The following is a 23,903-nucleotide window of genomic DNA, read 5'->3' as shown; positions in this document are numbered from 1 at the left end:
GTCTTCTCCTAGAAATGTTAGTTTATGTTTTACATGTAATTCCATGAACCATTTTGAGTTGTTTTGTGTTAAGTGTGAGACTTAGGTCCGGGTTCATTTTTTTAGCTACAGAGGTCCAATTGCTCCAGCAGTGTTTTTTGAAAAGGTTATTCTTCCTCCATTGAACTGCTTGTGCTCCTTTGTTAAAAATTAATTGGACGTATTTGTATGGGTGCGGTTCTCTATCCAGTTCTGTCCAGCTCTGTGCGTCCTTCCTCTAGGACCACAGCATCTTAAATACTGTGCCTATAAAGTAAGCCTTAACATTGAGAAGACCAATTATTTCCACATTATTATTCCTCCCACAAAACTGTTTTGGCTATTCTAGAGACTTTACCGTTCCATAAAAATTTTGGAATTCATCTATGTCTACAAAAAAAGCTTGCTGAAATGATGATAGAAATTGTCTTAACCCAACAGATAAATTTAGGGAGAAATGACACCTTTACTATATTGAGTCTTCTGATCCATGAATGTGTAAACTGTTTCTTGAACCTCACTATTTCCAAATTCATTTTTTACAGGACACTGACACCTCTGTGAGGCACTAAGGTGGAGGTGTCATGTTTGAGTATTACATAATTAAGCCAGTGCTTTTGGTAATTTCTATTATCTACTCCAATTTGATACTTTGACAAGCTTATCCCGGTCTGAATAACTTCCTTTACATACAAATTTTATCACAACATTTATCATAATTACAGCTGCTGAAATACATGTTAATCCCACTTGAGAGGGCTAGGGACTATATCATTCATCACTGTATCCACAGTCCTGACTTGAGTGCCTGCCACATCGTGAAGACTCAACAATGTTCACTGAATGAGTGAAACCATTCTTTAATCAATGAGGGAATACCTATACGTACTTATGTCAGATTTTTAAAGATCTGGGGTGTCTGAATCTTCAACACAAACTAGGAATGCTCTCCCCTAGGAAGCTCCTCTCTTTTGCTTTGTTTTGCCATACATCATACTTCTAATGATAACATATACAATACAGCATAAAACCATATACATAAATACACGTGTATGTGCACACACATCCACCTACATAAACACTCTCACCAGGGCAAAAAATTACCCATTAAAATCTCAAAATGTAATGACACAGTTAGGCAATCTGCTTTTATCTCTAAGAAATAATTCGTTGACTGTAAAGAACTTTCCCAACAGAAATTTGAACCAGAAATTATATCCATTTTGCACATATCTTGTGTCACAGCCAGACTTAATCCTCCAAATCTTCGCTAAAGCAAAGCTAACCTTTAGTACACGCAGAGGAGAAAGATCCAAAACTGGATTCCCAGCAGGTCACTTCGTGGTTTAAAATTATTCAGTAGTCTCCCTCCTCCATCAGTCAAAAAACTCTAGAAATTTGAGAGAGGCATGGAGTGCTTTCACGATCAGAAAGCTCCCTACCTTCACAATGTTATCTCCTGGCGTTCTCCAGCCCCCGGCTCGCCAGTTCCTTACGTTCTCCATGCTCTCTCGTGGTTCTGCACCTTTGCACATTTTATTCCTTCTGCAGGTTCCTACCACACTGACCTGTTGAACTCACTCAAGCAACTGGTCCACTTCAGATCCTCCCCTGGTCCTTCCTTTCCTTGTGCTCTCACGACACCTGCAAGTTGATCACACCATGCTACATGGAACTCTTATTTACTTTCCCAGCTACTGTAAATGCCTTTATAGCATGGTTTCCTTTATAATAGTACCTGACAGGCAGGTACTTGAAATTTCTTGAGATAAAGAGAGAAAGAAATAGACTGACATTTCTAAGATAAAGAAAACTTGACTAAGTACACAAAATTGGGTAGCGATAGAATAGTACAGTAGAGTGGGCCTGGGTTTGAATCCCAGCTCTATCATAGTTACATGGTCCTGAGAAAATCATTTAGTTTTGCTGAGAATCAGTTATTAAGAGTTTTATTATCTAACCTGGAGAAAAGAGAAAATAATACCTAATTTTTATTTTATGAAATACAGCAGGGCTTCCCTGGTGGTGCAGTGGTTGAGAGTCCGCCTGCCGATGCAGTGGACGCAGGTTCGTGCGCCGGTGCGGGAAGATCCCACATGCTGCGGAGCGGCTGGGCCCGTGAGCCATGGCTGCTGAGCCTGCACGTCCGGAGCCTGTGCTCTGCGACGGGAGAGGCCACAACAGTGAGAGGCCCACGAACCGCAAAAAAAAAAAACCAAAACCAAAAAAAAAACCAACATCTATCCTGTAGCTTCTACTGGCCTAGATATAGTAACAGACACCAGATCCACACACACACACCCCAGAAACAACAAAAATCACTACCACACACACACACACACACACACACACACACAAAATTTCAAGGCAATGAACCTCAGGCAACAGAGGATGGTATTCCCGGAAAGATAAGAAACAAACGAGGTGAGCCCTACAGTTGCTTCGGTTTACTGTAACTGCTTTGAGAAAGTTGCTCACAGACAGTAAGATCCAGATGGAGCCTGGCAGCCTCTGAACTGAGAAGACAGAGCTAAGTGTCTGGAAAAACCAAGGCAGCGAGAAATCACAGGATTCAGTACCAGAGAGGAGAGGGCTGCACAGGGAAAAAACTCTGGAGATAAGCAGACATTCTCAAGTACTCAGCTGACTGCTGATTATCACATGCATGCCAGGAAACTAAGGCTGGGAAAGAACCAGCAGTAACAGTGCCTGGCAAAGAGCACAGGCTCAGGAACTGTACCCAGGCTTACACCAAATAGCCTGCAGAAACTCAGGATGCCCAGGGCTAGAGGACTCAAAGGGTCTTGCCTCAGTAGTGGGAAATAATAAACCTTAGTCTGAGCACTGCTTTGGGGCTGCCTGACAAATTTCAAAAGCAAGACCTGAAAGGATCAAACAGTTTCCAAATAAAAACATTCCAAAATAAAGCTTGGAATATTTACAGAAATATAAAATATCTGTCTCAAAGGACAGAATTCACAATGTTTGGAATCCAATACAAAATCACTAGGAGGGCTTCCTTGGTGGCGCAGTGGTTGAGAGTCCGCCTGCCGATGCAGGGGACATGGGTTCGTGCCCCGGTCTGGGAGGATCCCACATGCCGCGGAGCGGCTGGGCCCGTGAGCCATGGCCGCTGAACCTGCGCGTCCAGAGCCTGTGCTCCGCAACGGGAGAGGCCACAACAGTGAGAGGCCCCCGTACCGCAAAAAAAATGCAAAGAAACCAGAAAATACAATCCTTTGAAGTTCAAGTTCTTTGTTTCCTTCTCACATGTGCTATTTTACAGTTTGTGGATACTTTTCTCAGTAGGAAAAAAGGACAACAAGCCATGAGAAATGTAATCTGCACTGCTTTCAGGATGTTGTAAGATTTTACTTAATGCTATATATTACTTATTTGCTGTCCTAGATCACTGATGGAAGAGAACAGAGCTCAAGGCACAGAGATTGATATTAGAAGAAGTTTTCATTTGTAAGCAAAATTTAGAAATGAGTAGTCATTACAGACTCCATCATTAGCAGAAAAACGAGTCAACTGAAACTGCTCCAGAATTGACACAGATGTTAGATAACACAGAAGGACAAGAAGCACCTTTGTACCTGGAAAGACCAAGTTATTGGGAAGTGGGAACCTTGGGAGTAGAGGAAGGGCTGGTGAGAAAACAGAGTGGATAAAAGGTCTATTAGTACCAACATCCCCTGTTCCATCACACACAATTAGGCAAATATCATTCCCTAACACCCAGAACACCGGACGATGAAAGAGGTTACACCAGGGTGGACCAGGGTAGACCAGGGAGAACAGAAAGTGGGGAGGGAGGTGGCACTGTCCAAGACAGGGGGCTTATGCTAAAGGCTGCTATTGTAAGTTAATGTATAAATGACTTCTTTTCCAAGATTTAGAGGATTCAAATCTGGACAAACTAGCCCAAGAGGTAAGAACTACAGATGGGGGCAGGGGGTGGGGGCGGGGGAAGGGGAAAATGACAAAGAAACAGTCAGCTCCTCTCCATATCATCCCCAGTAAAGTCCACAGGCAACAAATACCATCCATTCATAGAGCTTCCAGTTAATTTTTGGTCATTCACTACTAAATTAATGAAATGTAATAATAAAAAGACCTGCACCGAGGTACATCATCATGAACTATCAGAAGAATGGAGATGAAAGTTTTCAATACCTAGAAGTGAGTCACTCAAATGATCATGGGGTTCTCAGCAGCAGCACAGGAAAATAACAGACAGTGGAACAGTTCCTTCCAAATTCTAAAAGGAAATAATTTTCCAAAATAAATTTTGTATTTAGTCACATGTAATGGTAGAATAGCAATATTTTTAGACATGTCCCAGCTCAAAATCTTTCCTTTTAAAAACCCTTTCTCAGGAAGCTTCTGTAAGATGTATTCCACCAACAGAAAGGAGTAAACAAACTTAGAAAATAGGAGACTCCAATATGAGAAAATGAGGACAATCCCCAAGATGATGGAGTAATGATGAACTGAGGTCCCAGATCAACAGAGAGAAAAGAAGCCGAAAGAGTTGAGTCCAGAATGAAGCATGAAGATGGTTCAGTGGGAGGGCAAGGGGTACCTGAGTAGCTCCACAGAGAACAAGTGAGGATTTGAGGCTGTTTCTGACCTTAGCACAACCTGAACCATCCTGACTGATACAATCCCTGATGTGTCTGACCACACTGAGAAAGCCTTTATGTATAGTTCTGCTAGAGTATTGCGGGAAAACTAGGCAAACAAACCAACAAACCCAAAAAATGAAAATGATTAAATTCCTAAGAAGCAAAAAATCTGAATAAGAAAAAGTTAATCATAATACATTACTCAGCTCTGAGCAATATTTCAGTAGTCGTAAAATATACATCCTTGGCATCCCCTAAGCAAGCAGGACTATAGTGGGGGGATGGGGAACGGAAGGTGTGTGTGGTGGTGGTGTAATCGGACTTCTAACTCCTCATCTTCTACAGAAGGAAGTCAACAAATACTGCCAGAGACTAAAAAACTAAGAAATATACTACAGTGAGTTAAAAACTCTATAGAAGAAACAGGTAAAAGACTGAAAAGTGTTTCTGTCTGAAAGGTAAACCATGTTGTTTTAACATGTTGATAACACGTTGGCAGGAGCCAAATGTTTGGTTTTAATAAATTTATTTATTTATTTATGGCTGCATTGGGTCTTTGTTGCTTCCCGCGGGCTTTCTCTAGTTGCGGCCAGTGGGGGCTACTCTTCATTGTGGTGCGCAGGCTCTAGGCGCGCGGGCTTCTCATTGTGGTGGCGTCTCTTGCTGTGGACAGAGCACGGGTTCTGGGTGCGCAGGCTCAGTAGTTGTGGCTCATGGGCTCTAGAACGCAGGCTCAGTAGCTGTGGCGCACGGGCTTAGTTGCTCCGTGGCATGTGGGATCTTCCTGGACCAGGACTCGAACCCGTGTCCCCTGCATTGGCAAGCAGATTCTTAACCACTGCACCACCAGGGAAGTCACGGGCCAACTGTTTCTGTTGGTCTTGTTTTCTTATTCTAAGCCTTAGGATAACTGCTGACTTTTTGAACAATGTACATGTATTTTGATAAAAACACTTTTTCAAAACCAGGTCATTTATTCTCAAGGAATTACAGCAACTACAGCTATTTACAAAACAAGCAAGATTTTACAACAGATTAAACTTTAAACATCAGTCTATATGGAATACAATCTTTTTAGCATTTTTAGCTATTAATATCACAAAGGCTTAGTATAAGATCACATAAATGGGGCTTCCCTGGTGGCGCAGTTGTTGAGAGTCTGCCTGCCGATGCAGGGGACATGGGTTCGTGCCCCATTCCGGGAAGATCCCACATGCCGCGGAGCGGGTGGGCCCGTGAGCCATGGCCGCTGAGCCTGCGCGTCCGGAGACTGTGCTCCGCAACGGGAGAGGCCACAGCAGTGAGAGGCCCGCGTACCGGAAAAAAAAAAAAGATCACATAAATGCTAATCTGTGGCAAGAAAATATAGATTAGGTTGCAGTGCTTCACTTTTTTATATAATAGAAAAATTGTTTTTACATATTTAGGGAGTGGGAAGCAGGAGATATTTTTCCTAAGTATTTCATTTTTGTAACTTCCCAAATCCATATGCTTACAAAGGCACTGCATTCTTTTATCTAGTTATCTATTTATTACTTTAAATTTGTATGTTACCTTAAACTTTTAAAAATGTGAGGGAGGAAATCTGGTGGGAAAACGCAAGAAAAAGGCACATCACCCTATCTGACATTTTAAGCTCTCTCTTTAGACTCAATATGGTAAGAAATAAATTATAACTTCTGATAATGTATAATTATTGTCATGGGTTAAAAATGCAAGGTCTTACACCCCAATGTTCATAGCAGCACTATATACAATAGCCAAGACATAGAAACAACCCAAGTGACCATCAACAGACAACTGGTTTAAGAAGATGTGGCATATATACAATGGAATATTATTCAGTCATAAAAAGGAACAAAATAATGCCATTTGCAGCTACATGAATGGACCTAGAGATTGCCATACTGAGTGAAGTAAGTCAGACAAGGAGAGACAAATATTACATGATATCACTTATATGTGGAATCTAAAAAAGAATACAAATGAATCTATTTACAAAACAGAAACAGACTCACAGACATAGAAAACAAATTTATGGTTACCAAAGGGGAGAGGGAGAGAGGCAGAGATACATTAGGAGCATGGGATTAACAGACACTACTATAACATAAAACAGGTAAGTAACAAGGATCTACAATATAGTACAGGGAGCTACATTCAATATTTTGTAATGACCTGAAAATTATAACTAAGTCACTTTAATGTACACCTGAAACTAGCACAAAATTGTAAATCAACTATACTTCACTTTAATAAAAACCACCACCAACAACAAAAATGCAATGGCTAATGTGGGCACCTTCGGTATTAAACAAAAAGAGTTCCTTTCCTTTTTATGCAAACAGGCAAAGTGAATTTGCAAAAGTGAAGCTGAGATTTGAGAGGATTTGGGGAATTAGGTAGAAGGACAGAGGGCAAACTGTGCAAGCTGCCTTACCAAAGAAGGTTTAGTTAGAATTTCATGCTCCCGGTTTGGGCAACTGGTTGTGTGTTGCTACCATTCCCCTAAAACAAAATACCAGAGAAGAGATAGTTGTAAAGAGATAAAATTAATTTTGCACATTCTACACTGAGGCATCTCTTGAACGTCAGCTATGCAAAGACGCTCAGTGGGAAAAGGTAAATATAATTTTAGGTATATATAAATTTACATAGAGGAGCAAGACAAATATAGAGATTTGGAAATCATCAATACATCATTACAGTTACTAAAATTTGAGTGAAATGAACTACAAAGAGGTAAGAAGCGAAGAGAGCAAAACACCAAGAAAGGGCCCTTGGTAAACCATAATTTTTAGGAGTAAGTGAAAGAAAGGAAAACCTATAAAGGAGAACTAAGAAGGAACGTACAGGACATAAACTAAAGGAGAATGATGTTGTAGAAATCAAGAGAAGGAGGTTTTGGGAATTCCCTGGCGGTCCAGTGGTTAGGATACTGTGCTTTCACTGCCAGGGCCCAGGTTCAATCCCTGGTCAGGGAACTAAGATCCCACAAGCGGCGGCGTGGTGCTGCCCCCCAAAAAAAAATTAAAAAAAAAAAAAAGAGAGAGAGAGAGAGAGAGAAAGAGGTATCAAGAAAGAAGAAGAGGAGAATCAGAGAAAACTGTTCATTGGATCTGGCATAATAAAGATGATCAGAAACTCTAACAGAAGTGTCAGTGGAGCAGTAAGACAACAAGAAGTACAGGAAGTGGAGGGTAAATAAGAGGCAGAAAAGAAAACCAGAGGCTAGAAATAATGGCGAGAATCCTGGAAGTAAAGTGGAAAGGGACTGAAGCTCTTGCTGACAGGTGAAAGTGAATCAGTTTGGTGCCAGTGAAGACGTGAGGGCTGCAAGGTCAAGAAGTCATACAGTGGGAGGTTGCAGGGTATGTTCTCAGAAGTAAAGCAATTCTGGTCACAGGAGGGTCCAGCCTTATAAGAGGATGCTGAAGAAAGCTGAACGTGAAAGTCATCAAAATAAAGCAACCATAGAGGCAAGATCCAGAAAGGGTCGTTCACTAAGGTAAGGAACCTGAAAAGGGGAATAGCAGAATCTGGGATGACAAGAAAATACGGAAGCTGTACCCATACCCTCCATGACTATGAAAGAACCACTAAAAAGTTGGGAGAACACAGCGACGAGGAGAAAACAAAGGTCATAATAAAAAAAATGCACCTCAAAGATATGGAGATGTAACGGTCTATAATTTATAAGGTCAGCAACACACCCCCAGGCCTGTGGTATGTGGGGAACAGCGTGAAAACGGGCAGTTTTCATGGAAAAGATGTTCACGTTACAGCTTGGTTCCTATTAAAATAAGCAGATGCAGTGGACTCTCTTCCCTGGTGGCACAGTGGTTAAGAATCCGCCTGCCAATGCAGGGGACACGGGTTCGAGCCCTGGTCTGGGAAGATCCCACATGCCGCGAAGCAAGTAAGCCTGTGCACCACAGCTACTGAGCCCGTGCTCTAGAGCCCGCAAGTCACAACTACTGAGCCCACGTGCCACAACTACTGAAGCCCGCGCGCCTAAAGCCCGTGCTCTGCAATAAGAGAAGCCATCGCAATGAGAAGCCTGCGCACCGCAATGAAGAGCAGCCCCCACTTGCTGCAACTAGAGAAAGCCCGCAAGCAACAACGAAGACCCAACGCAGCCAATAAATAAATAAATTTATTTTTTTTTAAAAAGATTTAAAATAAGCAGATGCAGCATCATGGATGGACCTAGATATTGAGTGAAGTAAGACACAAAAAGACAAATATCATATGATATCGATTATATGTAGAATCTAAAAAAAAGGGTACAAATGAATTACTTACAAAACAGAAGTAGAGTCACGGATGTAGAAAACAAACTTATGGTTACCAGGGGATAAGAGGGGGGCGGGCTAAACTGGGAGACTGGGATTGACATATACACACTACTATATATAAAATGGATAACTAATAAGAAGCTGCTGTATAGCACAGGGAACTCTTCTCAATACTCTGTAATGGCCTATTTGGGAAAGCTAAAAAAGAGTGGATATATGTATACGTATAACTGATTCACTTTGCTGTACATGGGAAACTAACAAAACATTGTAAATCAACTGCACTCCAATAAAAATTTTAAAAAATAAAATAAAACAAGCAGATGCAGTGGACTCTCTTTGAAAAGTACTGAGTGTGTAAGAAAATATATTTATGATGGTGCAGGAATTCCAGAAGATTCCAAAGAAAGTAGGGTTAGCAGAGAGGACAGTGTCTGCACAGTTAAATCAGCACAGTGTGGGGATAAGACAAAGAGAATACAGATGAATGAACATATTCCCAGGAAAGTATATCACCAAACATTGCCGTGACTAGAAATACTGTTGTCAAAAGGAAAATCCTGCCTTTTTTCCCTAACTGAATTTTTTGTTAATAGTAAATTGATAGGCTTTGCTAGAATAGGAACCTTGGGACTTAGGGTGAAATTACTTGGCTTCAAGATTCTATAATGGAATTCTGCTTAAGTTTCTAGGAAGACAAATGGAGAGAAATACACAGCCAGAGGAAAATAGTCAAGACAGCTACTAAAACAAAAATTGAGGAAAAAAAATTTTTTAACCAGTAAGTAGTACAATTTCTTCCACTATATCTCACCATAACAAACTATATATTTTTCACAGGTCCTTCCCTTGATCTCTTAACTGCAGTATTTAATAAGTGCTCATGGAAGAACGAAAGTCTCGTCGTCTGTGACTAATGAAAGAAAGAATTCCTCACCTTGGAGCTTGACTCTCCAAAGCACAATCACCATATTTTGTTAAAATAGACTCAAAACCTAGGAAACAAAAAACAGCAATAAACTTTCACTATCAAGATTCAACTTTTTTCAAAGCTACTTTATCTCACTCCCAAAGGCAGTAAGATTACTACCCTCATTTTATAGTTGAGGACTCTAATACTACAGAGATTAAATAATTGCCCAAGACCACAAAGTTACTAAGTACTATTTCAAGACTGAGTGGCTTTTTTGTTCTTTTCTTGGCCATGCCACGAGGCATGCGGGATCTCAGATCCCCAACCAGGGATTGAACCAGGGCCACTGGCAGTGGAAGCATGGAGTCCTAACCACTGGACCGCCAGGGAATTCCCAAGAGTGAGTGGCTTTTGAATATCTCAGCTTTTATAGTTCCATGTGAATGTGAATTAAATAGTATTTGAATGGGGATGAAATATGCAGGAAAACAAAAAACAGGAAAAAAATAAAACATTTAAAACAAAAAGCTGCTGCCCTATTGTCTTGGGAGTAGTATGCCATAAATGTGATGATTTACTTGAAATAATAAAAACCTGACTATTATTCATTTACATCATTAGCTTTTCCTAGCAGTCAAGGTCTATGTGTGATTTGTTCATCTTTTCGCTTTCTTTTTGTTGCTACCAGCACAGAGCAAAATAGAGATTTTACTAGCAAGCAAAAGCATTATCTTATTGTAAGCATTTTGAAATTTCATAAAAGCAGTAACTTTTATTGTTATTGCTAAAACATGCACTGACATGTCAATTTCCTTGCTTTTTCTTCTTTGCTTTTGTTTTGCCAATGATATGCATGTATAATCATATAAGGAAAATACATAAGGAAAGTAAATATATATGATGAGACAAGGATGATACCCAAGGAATGTAGAAAAGACTAATATAGCACTCCCTAGGCAACCATGTTATAAACTTCTTTTTTACAATGATCTAAAATCTGCATAGTTATGGGCACCAATTAATAATTACTGTATCTAGAAACTGAAACATATTTCTAGAGTACAGTATGGAAATACACGTTAAAAGCTTTAAAATTGACATGGTAATACCACATTTAGGAATTTATTTTAGGAAAATCATCAGCAAGGCCTTAGAAATGCTTACAAATATTTAGAGACAAGAATGTGAAATAGCATGAAAGCAACCTACAGCCTAATAACAATATGAATTAAATAAATGTGATCACTCCTATCATGGAATATTACACAATCATAAATAATCTCATTTCAGGAATCTACTTAAAGATACACTTCACTTAACAGATTTAATTAGATCTACTTAACAATATGTTAAGTGAAAATAGCCGTTGACAAAACTGTATCTTTGAGAGGACACACAGCAGAATTAAGAAGAACTACAATCCTGCAGCCTGTGGAACAAAAACCACATTCACAGAAAGAGAGACAAGATGAAAAGGCAGAGACTTCGTACCAGATGAAGGAACAAGATAAAACCCCAGAAAAAAAACTAAATGAAGTGGAGATAGGCAACCTTCAAGAAAAGGAATGCAGAATAATGATATTGAAGATGATCCAGGACCTCAGAAAAAGAATGGAGGCAAAGATCGAAAAGATGCAAGAAATGTTTAATAAAGACCTAGAAGTATTAAAGAACAAACAGAGATGAACAATACAATATCTGAAATGAAAAATACACTAGAAGGAATCAATAGCAGAATAACTGAGGCAGAAGAACGGATAAGTGACGTGGCAGACAGAATGGTGGAATTCACTGCTGCGGAACAGAATAAAGAAAAAAGAATGAAAAGAAAAGAAGACAGCCTTAGAGACCTCTGGAACAACATTAAATGCAACAACATTTGCATTATAGGGGTCACAGAAGGAGAAGAGAGAGAGAAATGAACCAAGAAAATATTTAAAGAGATAATAGTCAAAAACTTCCCTAACATGGGAAAGGAAATAGCCACCCAAGTCCAGGAAGTGCAGAGTCCCAGGCAGGATAAACCCAAGGAGAAACACGCCAAGACACATAGTAATCAAATTGACAAAAAATAAGGACAAAGAAAACTTACTGAAAGCAACAAGGAAAAAACAACAAATAATATAGATGGGAACTCCCATAAGGTTAACAGCTGATTTCTCAGCAGAAACTCTAAAGCCAGAAGGGAGTGGCATGATATATTTAAAGTGATGAAAGGGAAAAACCTACAACCAATATTACTCTACCCAGCAAGGGTCTCATTCAGATTTGACGGAGAAACCAAACGCTCTACAGACAAGCAAAAGCTAAGAGAATTCAGCACCACCAAACCACTCTACAACAATAAAACAATGTGATACACCGCATTAACAAATTAAAGAATAAAAACCATATGGTCATCTCAATAGATGCAGAAAAAGCTTTTGACAAAATTCAACACCGATTTATGATAAAAACTCTCCAGAAAGTGGAATAGAGGGAAACTTCTTCAACATAATAAAGGCCATATACAACAAACCCACAGCAAACATCATTCTCAATGGTGAATAACTGAAAGCATTTCCTCTAAGATCAGGAAAAAGACAAGGATTTCCACTCTCACCACCATTATTCAAAATAGTTTTGGAAGTCCTAGCCATGGCAATCAGAGAAGAAAAAGAAATAAAAGGAATATAAATTGGAAAAGAAGAAGTAAAACTGTCACTCTTTGCAAATGATATGATACTATACATAGAGAATCCTAAAGATGCTACCAGAAAACTACTAGAGCTAATAAATGAATTTGGTAAAGCTGCAGGATACAAAATTAATGCACAGAAATCCCTTGCATTCCTGTATACTAATGATGAAAAATCTGAGAGAGAAATTAAGGAAACGCTCCCATATACCATTGCAACAAAAAAATAAAATACCTAGGAATAAATCTTCCTAAGGAGACAAAAGACCTGTCTGCAGAGAACTATAAGACACTGATGAAAGAAATTAATGATGATACGAACAGATGGAGAGACATACCATGTTCTTCGACTGGAAGAATCAATATTGTGAAAATGACTGTAGTACCCAAAGCAATCTACAGATTCAATGCACTCCCTATCAAATTACCAGTGGCACTTTTTACAGAACTAGAACAAAAAAATCTTAAAATTTGTATGGAAACACAAAAGACCCTGAATAGCCAAAGCAGTTTTGAGGAAAAAAACAGAGCTGGATGAATCAGACTCCCCGACTTCAGAGTATACTATAAAGCTACAGTAATCAAGACAATATGGTACTGGCACAAAAAGAGAAATATAGATAAATGAAACAGGATAGAAAGCCCAGAGATAAACCCATGCACCTATGGTCAACTAATCTGACAAAGGAGGCAAGTATATACAATGGAGACAAGACACTCTATTCAATAAGTGGTGCTGGGAAAACTGGACAGCTACATGTAAAAGAATGAAATTAGAACACCATACACAAAAATAAACTCAAAATGAGTTAAAGACCTAAATGTAAGGCCAGAAACTATCAAACTCTTAGAGGACAACATACGCAGAACACTTTATGACATAAATCACAGCAAGATCATTTTTGACCCACCTCCTAGAGAAATGGAAATAAAACAAAAATAAACAAATGGGACCTAATGAAACTTCAAAGCTTTTGCACAGCAAAGGAAACCATAAACAAGACTAAAAGACAACCTTCAGAATGTGAGAAAATATTTGCAAATGAAGCAACTGACAAAGGATTAATCTCCAAAATTTACAAGCAGCTCATTCAGCTCAATATCAAAAAAACAAACAACCGAATCCAAAAATGGTCCTACTGGGCATATACCCAGAGAAAACCGTAATTCATAAAGGCACATGCACCCCAATGTTCACTGCAGCACTGTTTACAATAGCCAGTTCATGGAAGCAACCTAAATGCCCATCAACAGATGAATGGATAAAGAAGTGATACATATATACAATGGAATATTACTCAGCCATAAAAAGGAACGAAATTGGGTCACTGTAGAGATGTGATGGATCTAGAGACTGTCATACAGAGTGAAGTAAGTCAGAAAGAGAAAAACAAATATCGTGTATTAACGCATCTATGTGGAACCTAGAAAAATGGTATAGATGAACCACTTTGCAGGACAGAAATAGAGACACAGATGTAGAGAACTAATGTATGGACACCAAGGTGGGAAAGTGGCGGGGTAGGGGTGGTGGAGTGATGAATTGGGAGGTTGGGATAGACATATATACACTAATACGTATAAAAGGGATAACTAATAAGAACCTGCTGTATAAAAAATAAATTAAATTAATAAAACCAAAAAAACCTATCTTCTCTGGTAAAACTCCATTCATGTAAACAACATCCATTAAAGTCACTACAAATAAAATAAACAATATGTATACACAGATATGCAAATAGTCAAAGTATTTTATGTATTCTTTGAACAATTTTACATATTAAAATGTACCAACTATATTAAAAAATGTTATAAAAAATACTATTTAGCATAGTATCTGCAGTCCAGAAATTATTGGGACTAAAGATCAAAGTTTGATTTTTTAAATAAAAGAATAAAATTATTTGAATGATCTATTATCAACTGAGTTTTCTAATAAGTTTAAACATAATAGTTTGCCTCGTTTTTCTGTTCTAAAACTAAAACTAGCTATCACTGGGGTGTCTACACAATCCAAAGGCAACCTCTCTGAAAACAGCCACATCTTCTCAATCTAAGAAGTTGCCCCTCCCTTATAAAAGTATGAATAGGTATGTTTGTGACATTTATTATATTCATTGACACATTATATTTCGCTATCACTGCATATCCCTGATATTCTTGGATCTCTATGGGTGTTTTGAAAATATCTAACTTTCCCTTTTATTCATTGTGTCAGTTATTGAATCGATAGCCTATCATATTCATGTCATTTCATTAAAAGAAGGCTTTAGGCATATAAATAGTTAAATCAATTTTTACTAAGCATTACCTAGGATGTGCTCCTACAAACCTTCTAAAAGACATTTTTTAAATAAAAGAAATGGGCTTCCTCTGGCTTTCCTCATTCCTATACCAGAGAAAACATTTTTGTAGCCACTGTTGTTTTAAAAACAGCATGGCCCGCTAGACTTTGGGAAATCACCAAAATGTTAAAGAAGATATTAAAAGGAATAAGGCTAAGTGCACTACTACTTTTCAAGCATTATCTGATCAGTTATGGTCCCTCCTTCTCATAATTCATCTTAAATATGCCAGATCAGCAAAATTATAAAAGGAACTATATAAAAATTCCACACCTGTCATACGTGATCAAGAGATGCCTGCTACTGCCAGACCCCAGATTTATTAATGAGCAGAACATATTATAATTGTCAGATGACTTGTTACAAGAAAGAGATAAAGTGCTGTAGTCACTGGGATGCAGGCCAGGTTTTAGAAGATGTCCCTGTCCCCCTTCTCCCCCCATATCCTTGCTGTAGACCTGAAATGAACTAAGGCCGGGAACTCCTCATCATGTCAAGGCTAAGCCAGGCCACTCAGGCCCTCAGGAAGCCCGAGGTCGGCGGCATGATCCGGACCATCGGCCCGGGCCCCCGCCAGGCCCCGTCCTGGGTCAGCAAGGCGTTTCTGTCAACCAGTTCTCTAAGGAGTTCAACGAGAAGACCAAGGACATCAAAGAAGGCGTTTCTCTGCCTACCAAGATTTTTGTGAAGCCTGACAGGGCATTTGAAATCAAAATTGGCCAACCCACTGTTTCCTACTTCCTGAAGGCAGCTTCTGGGATTGAGAAGGGGGCCCCACACACAGGGAAAGAAGTGGCAGGCCTGGTGCCACTGAAGCACGTGTAGGAGATCGCCGGCGTCAAAGCTCAGGATAACGCCTTTGCCCTGCAGGACGTGCCCCATCCTCTGTTGTCCACTCCATCATTGGATCTGCCCGTTCCCTGGGCATTTGTGTGGTGAAGGACCTCCGTTCTGAAGAGCTGGCAGCTTTCCAGAAGGAGCGAGCCCTGTTCCTGGCTGCTCAGAAAGAGGCAGATTTGGCAGCCCAGGCAGAAGCTGCCAAGAAGTGACCCCTGTCCCCCACCCTCCAGGATTTTGAAGGGGGCCAGTTGGGAAGGCGGGGCCAGCGGGGAGGAAGGCAGGTCACATCAACCTGACCTCTCCCTGGCAGAGTTCAGCCCACCTGTTTCCCCATAACCTGGCAGGACCTTCAGTCTCTCCACTGCTCTTCCAGATAACGTAGGATGTGCTTTTTCAGGTAAAGAATGACTTTTCAGTGAGGGGGGTTGGTGTGGCTGGTCTACATTAAAATTTTAGATAAAACAAACTTCCTGCTTCTAAATTGATATTTTGAGTAATAACACCTGGCAGTAAGGAAGCATTCACCTCAGCTACACCTCATTTATCTATATTATATAGAGATATAGATATAGATCTATCTATCCATATATCTGTATGCCCTTCCTTATTATCTACTATCAGCACCAAAAATACCAAAACTTCCTCAACACCTATATGATTAAATGTTGATTCTGTGAAAAGAAGCTTTGCACTCTCAAGACCTGTTAACTACCATCACATAGGGATGGTTTACAGTGGCTCACAATTTTCCAAAGGGTCCAGTTACAAGTTAGTGCAGTGTTTATAACATTATAATTGTTTTGTTTGTTTTGTTTTGTTCTTTTGGCCGCACTGCGCAGCATGCAGTATCTTAGCTCGGGACCAGGGATCGAACCCGTGCCCCCTGTAGTGGAAGTGCAGAGTCTTAACCCTGGACCGCCAGGGAAGTGCTTATAACGTTATAATTTTCATAAGGGAACTTAAGAACCTTCCCATATTGGACCATTCTGTTTATCAAGAGAAGACTTAGGATACCTGCTGAGATTACGATTTCCTCTGAGAACTGCTCAGAAATGAAGGCAAACAATCAAACAGTTAAAGAATTACACTTAGGGCTTCCCTGGTGGTGCAGTGGTTGAGAGTCTGCCTGACGATGCAGGGGACACGGGTTCGTGCCCCGGTCCGGGAAGATCCCACACGCCGCAGAGCGGCTGGGCCTGTGAGCCATGGCTGCTGAGCCTGCGCGTCCGGAGCCTGTGCTCTGCAACGGGAGAGGCCACAACAGTGAGAGGCCCACGTACCGCAAAAAAAAAAAAGAATTACACTTAGAGTTAGAATTACACTTAGAATTGGAATTATGGGTTCCCTACCCCAATAGCCATATCACTTGCCTAACCTCCATCCCTCCTCACCCACCCACCAACACACACATACATTTTTTTTTTTCTCCCATAAACAAACCTGATTTTTGCACACCTTGAAGTGGCACAGTTCTTCAGAGGAGGCTGAGTCCGCCTCCAGCCCCCGAGGTCTCATTGCTGTGGCCATGGTTTGGTTTGGGCACAGCACAAAGCAACTCCAGCCAACAGCACATGAGAGCATATCTGTCAGGATGCCTCTGGCAACGCTTTTCTCACTTTAAAGAAGGACTTAATACAAGGACAATTCTTTTCTCTACCTCTTGACTTTGTCACTGGAACCAGAGGAGCCATTCAGGGACCAAGGGGACAAGCTCCAGGACACAGAGATAAGAGTAACACATGTCAATGGAAGCCATGGAGAAAACAGATATATCCTGGAGTCTAAAGTCAACCCTGAAACTATAGTAGTTCCAGACATCTTGTTTTATTGAGTGTATCTTAGCTGGGTTTTTTAGGATTTGCCACTGAGAGAATAGACACTTTCTGTTATTGTGTCAGGCATTTAAATTCTCTTTAGTTGAAGAAATAGACTCAGACATAGAAAACAAACCTATGGTGGGGGAGGGATAAATTAAGAGGTTGGGATTAACATATACACACTACTATATATAAAATATGTAACCAACAAGGACCTACTATAGCACAGGGAACTCTACTTAATATCTTGTAATAACCTATAATGGAAGAGAATCTGAAAAAGAATAGATATATACATATGTATAACTGAATGTAACTGAATGTATAACTGAATTTCTATGCTGTACACATGAAACTAACATGATATAGTAAATGAACTATTCTTCAATAAAAAAATAGAAGAAAAAATAAAAATAAATTATCTTTAGTTGAGTTTCTGCCTATAAAATGCAACGTGAGATTGGTTTACCTTTCCATACATGTTGTGAAGAATACAAAACCAATAAATTTTAAAAGGATTAAATACAATATAATAGCTGTTTTATGTATTAATGCACATAATATTGTCACATAATTCTTTTTCCCCTGTGCTAGCTCCACAATTTGCTCATACTTATTTTTATGTAGTATGCTATATAATAATTGCTTGTTTATTTGTCCTTCTCTCCTTTCTAAGATATATGAAGGTGGTAACACCTTATTCTTTGTTTTCAGAGGCTTAGCACAGACCACAATTCATGGTCAGGCCTTAACTGTCCCTTGTTGAATTGAATTCAATTTTATCAATAATGAAAATGAATATGTTAAAGAGTACCTTCCTTGGATGTTTTGCAAGGCATAATTAGATACTAGAGATTTTGCTACCTAGTATTTATAACCCCAGTGAATAATATCAAGTTGCATTGCACAAACATGACAAACACTAACCCAAATTGATCCTCTTTTCATATTTCCTCTCATTTCACAACACTGATATTCTTCACCCCAATCCATTTTCACATTTGTTAATGACACTTCCAAAGTATTTTATTGAATTTTTTTGGGGGGGGGCATTTTCACTATCACTGCTCTACCTCTTTTATCCCATTAAACTAGCTTAATGAATTTCCTACTCCTCCAGTAGTTTCTAAAGCTACAATTTTAATCACGCAACTTCCTTATTCAAAACCTTTCAACAATTCCCCACAGTCTACAGAAAAAAAAAAAAAAAATCACACTCTTCAACTTGGCAATATAAGTTCTCCTACAGTCTTCCCCCAAACTACTGATATCCATTATTGATCCACAAGTATCTTATACTATGTCCAATCTAGTCTACTTACTGCATCTTTTCCTAGAACATGCCCCATGGAAGACCCACCATACCTTTGGGCTAGCCATAACTACTTTATGTCTAATACATGAATCCTAATATATAAAATTTACTTTCTAAAACTCTCCAAGAAGCTCTTTCTAATACTCCCATAATACTGTCCGTTGTACCATGTTCTACTTTATGGGAGTTATTTTGCATGTCTTATATCTCCCACACAATATAAGCTCACGGATGGTATGAGCGTGGGACTGTATCATTCAAGTACCTCACATACATCATCCTAACTCATATGGTAGCAGGCATAAGTTCAATGTGAACACAATTTGAGATGCACAGAGGAACTTCCCCTCACTTTATTATACGGGTTTACTAAAAGGAGACATTACTTGGAATATGTAGTAGGAGTTACAGAATCAGCAAGTCAGAGCAACTTTATAATGAACATTTTAACTAGTTTTTTTCTAAAAACACATTTAATTATATATTTCTGTAAGTGACTAGAGTATGTTTCTCTCCTACCTGCCATGTGGTAAAGAGATGTATTATAAGCTTCTTTCTGATACTGAAGAGGAGAATGAAGTGAAATCAAAAGTGTTCATTCCATTGGACAAAAACAGCAGGTAAAGATCTGACTCGGTAAATAGAATAATAATTGGAATATACACGTTTTGGAAGAATGCGCCTCCTTCTATTCAAAGACTTGGAACATGTTTAGATAACTGTCACTGATATATTTCACACAGTTTTTATTCCTCTAGAAAATCATTCTATTCACACTAACACTGCAAAATTTAACATACTCAACTACTATAAGCACCGTTCCTCAATAAAAAAAAAAAAACCCTGTTTTTTACAGTATTTAAGACCAAAAGAATTCCTTCTGTTCATCCCAATTATATAAGTATTACTACCACTACCTATCTGATCTTTTCAACACCTCCACAAGTCTCTTGGACAATGGCACTGCTGGCTGTCAAGCAGACTGATGGCTTTCACTGAGCAGCCCTATATGTAAAATTCAGAATTCACTTTAACAGTCATTTGAACTGTCACTGTATGAATTATGGACTGAAGCACATTCTGCTTTGCCATTTCAAAAGGAAAGCTTCTTGTGAATATTAAACTAGAAGTGGGAACGGCATTTCCAAGTCAAATGATTTAAACTACATACCTGGGTTTAGAAGGAGCCTTAAAAAACTATTTTGTTTCCATGGAGAAAAACATCTCAAATTCAAATGACCTTGTACTTTTATTATAATAATGTATGTATGTATGTATGTGGTGCACATATATATTCATAGCTGTGACTTTTTTTTCTTTTAAAAATATCTTCCTTATATTACAGAATTAAAATTCTTGGAACCTTTGTGTAAACCACGTGTGTTAAATAATATAGGAAGATCCAAAATGAATTGAAGACATGACTTTTTCCCTAGAAAGTTATATGTTATACCTGAAATAACATGTCAGTAATTATAAAACAACATCATGATATGTAAAATATATTGAATAGCCTGAGTGATTTCAAAGATTTCATTAGTAACTCTGGTTCTGTGTTTGATTTTGGGTCCAATCATGAAGCAGGGGGATGACGTGAACAGGAAGAGATGCCAGGAAGCCTCAGAACGTGGTGTGATACCAGCAAAGGCAATGAAGTGGATATCAGCATGGGAGGTGGGGAGTGATTTCTGTGAGTAACTACAATGACTAAATTTCAAAAAGCAGTTTAGGAAAAATTAATGAAGATATTATGTGCTCATAGACTGGAAGAATTAATATTGTTAAAATGTCCATACTACCCAAGGTAATCTAGAGATTCAATGCAATCCCTATCAAGATTCCAATGGTTTTTTTTCACAGAAATAGAACAAACAACCCTAAAATGTATAGGGAATCATAAAAGACCCCAAATAGGCAAAGCAATCTTGAGAAATAAGAACAAAGCTGGAGGCAACATGCTCTCTGATGCCAAACTATATTACAAAGCTATAGTAATCAAAGCAGTAGGGTATTAGTATAAAAACAGACACTAGATCGATGGAACAGAATAGGGAACCCAAAAATAAACCCATGCATATATGTTCAATTAGTTTACAACAAAGGAGGCAAGAATATACAATTAGGGCAAGGACGGTCTCTTCAATAAATGGTGTTGGGAAAATTAGGCAGCCACGCTGAAAAGAATGAAACTGGACAACGATATTACACCATGCAAAAAATTAACTCAAAGTGGATTAAAGACTTAAACATAAGACCTGAAACTCCTAGAAGAAACCATAGGCAGTAAGGTCTTGACATAGGCCTTGGTGATCATTTTGAATCTGACACCAAAAGCAAAAGCAACAAAAGCAAAACTAAGCAAGTGGGACTACATCAAACTAAAAAGCTACACAGGAAAGGAAACCATCAACAAACTCAAAAGGCTGCCTACCAAATAGGAGAAAATGTTTGCAACTGATAAATCTGATAAGGGGCTGATATCCAAAATATATAAAGAATTCATACAACTCAATAGCAAAAAAGCAAGCAATCTGATTTTAAAAATGGGCAGAAAATCTGAAAAGACCTTTTTTTTAATAAGGACCTGCTGTATAAAAAATAAAATAAAATTCAAAAAAAAAATCAAACCACAGTGAGATATCACTTCACACCTGTCAGAATGGCTATTATCAAAATAACAAATAACAACTGTTGGAGAGGTTTTGAAGAAAAGGGAACTCTCGTGCACTGCTGATGGGAATGTAAATTGGTGCAGTCCCATGGAAAACACTATGAAATTCTTCCAAAAACTAAAAATAGAACTATGATATGATCTTGTGGGCACTTCCACTTGTGGGTATTTATCTGAAAACAAGAAAACACTAACTCAAAGGATATATGCAACCTTATGTTCATAGCAATATTATTTATAATAGCCAAGATATAGAAACAACCTAGGAGTCCCCTGATGGATGAATGAATAAAGAAAATGCAACAAATACATATGTGTGTGTGTGTGTGTGTATATACATATATATTTCAGCTAAAAAAAAAAAAAATGAAATCTTGCCATTTGTTACAAATGGTGTTGGGAAAATTGGGGAGCCACACTGAAAAGAATGAAAATGGACAACGATATTACACCATGCAAAAAGTTAACTCAAAGTGGATTAAAGACTTAAATATAAGACCTAAAACTATAAAACTCCTAGAAGAAAACATAGGCGGTAAGGTCCTTGACATAGGCTTTGGTGATCATTTTGAATCTGACACCAAAATGGTGTCAGATGGACCTTGAGGGCATTCTGCTAAGTGAAATAAGTCAGACAGAGAAAGACAAATAAAATATGATCTCTCTTTCATGTGGAATCTAAAAAAATAATAAGTTTTTTAAAAAAGAAAAAGCTCATAGATACAAAGAATAGATTGGTGGTTGCAGAGGGTGGGAGAGGGAGTAGGAGAAATGGGTGAATTGTTTGTTTTAGTTTAAATAAATTGATTTATTTAAAAGAAAAAACTGGGCCTGCAGTTTGAAGACATTGAAAATGTGTTTTCAGGAAAAAAAAATTAATGGAGGAGTCAGTTAATGAAGAACATTGAATACTGGGCTGAGCATTTTAAATTTTACATAATAAGCATCAGTGACATGAATATTATGTTAAAATTATGTTAAGAAGATTCTGATGAAAAATGCTTAAGTTGAATGAGACTTGAGCTGGCCATGGAGATTATTGGAGGTGGGGTGCAAAGAACAGGCTTGGAACAATGAAGCATGCTAGCAAGAGCTATATTAATTTAAATAAGAAGGAATGAAATGTTACCGATAAAGAATAGATGGAGATCAAGAACTAACTAAAAAAGCAAGCTGAAAAATAATACAAAACTATGGTGAGTTTTGAAATGCAGAATTCTGGAGGATTATAATGATATTGGTGGTGGTGGATAAACTGAAAAAATATTCTAGTTTGAGGTTATTTGTATCAATTAATTAGCAACCAGAAGTCTGCTATAAAAACTATGTGCTGAATATATATCTCTATGTATATGAAGATATATAGGGCTATATAAATAACTAAATTCAGGATATTTACAAAGTCTTTATATAATGTTAAATTGTATGATATTTACTTTAGGTATTTGTGGGAAAATAAATGAATTAATCTAACCTTTGTGAGGAGGTGAGAACAACTACAATTCAGTCTTGTGTTTTGGTTAGAATCTTCGTAGATTCTCCATGAAGTGAGTCATCCTACCTACTGTCGAGTACATTTATACTTCCGGTTCACAACGAAGAATATAACCCTAAACTCTTTGCATTCTTAATTATTAATCAAAGCCATCTATATAAAAAGTTTTTAAGGAAGATTACATGACAGACTCAGTAACCTCAGGAGTTTCTCTTTTTTTTTTTTTTTTGTCCTAAACTATGTATCTGAAATACATGTATGTGTGTCCTGTAGATCTACTTTAAGTGAATAATTCTTTCTAGTTATATCAGCACCTGACAGTGAGATGTCACAAAAGTCTTATGAAATTTGCTCTTCTTTTATGACAGGAAAGTGGGTGAGGATACTGTACACTAACCAAGACCCACGGTACCAATGTCCTTTCAATTTGAACACCAAGAAAAGCTGTATTTCTCCTGAACTGCTGGTTTATTTCTCATCTTATGTGACCAATCATGTCATTGCTCTAACTCTGTGGTCCATCTCTGGTAACTACATAGGAACTCATGGAATTCGTATCATGTACCAACTCTACACCTGATTCATTTTTGCCCCCTTATTATATTTTTCTTCAGCTGTTTTTTTTTCTATTTACGTTATTGCACATAGTTATGTGAACCACTGCAAGTCTTTTTTGGAACAGGTGAAACATACTAATAGGTACACCTATACATTAAGGCCTCCATCAAGTAATTTGACATTACCACATTTAGATGTCATAACATCTCTGCAAGAGGATTTTCATGATCACCAGCACAATTATTGAGAAAAATGAATTTCAGGTGGGTACAAATACCTTAGGGAGTAGAAGTATAAGTAGAAAACCCCAAAGTTCTACTGAGAA

General features: G+C 38.3%; 1 protein-coding gene and 1 pseudogene across 3 annotated transcripts in view; one reads left to right on the top strand and one right to left on the bottom strand.

Moving 5' to 3' along the window:
* The window catches only part of KCNT2 (potassium sodium-activated channel subfamily T member 2), a 360,211-nt gene that overhangs the window by 326,852 nt on the left and 9,456 nt on the right, over nucleotides 1-23,903 (bottom strand). The window lies entirely within an intron of this gene.
* Nucleotides 15,373-15,965, top strand: LOC112395149 (39S ribosomal protein L11, mitochondrial pseudogene; annotated as a pseudogene).

The sequence above is a fragment of the Neophocaena asiaeorientalis genome, unplaced genomic scaffold (genome assembly GCF_003031525.2).
Source record: "Neophocaena asiaeorientalis asiaeorientalis breed wild unplaced genomic scaffold, Neophocaena_asiaeorientalis_V1.1 scaffold25, whole genome shotgun sequence".
In the NCBI taxonomy this organism is placed as follows: Eukaryota; Metazoa; Chordata; class Mammalia; order Artiodactyla; family Phocoenidae; genus Neophocaena; species Neophocaena asiaeorientalis.
Note: the sequence above shows the minus strand (reverse complement) of the source record. Positions and strands in the feature narration are given on the sequence as shown.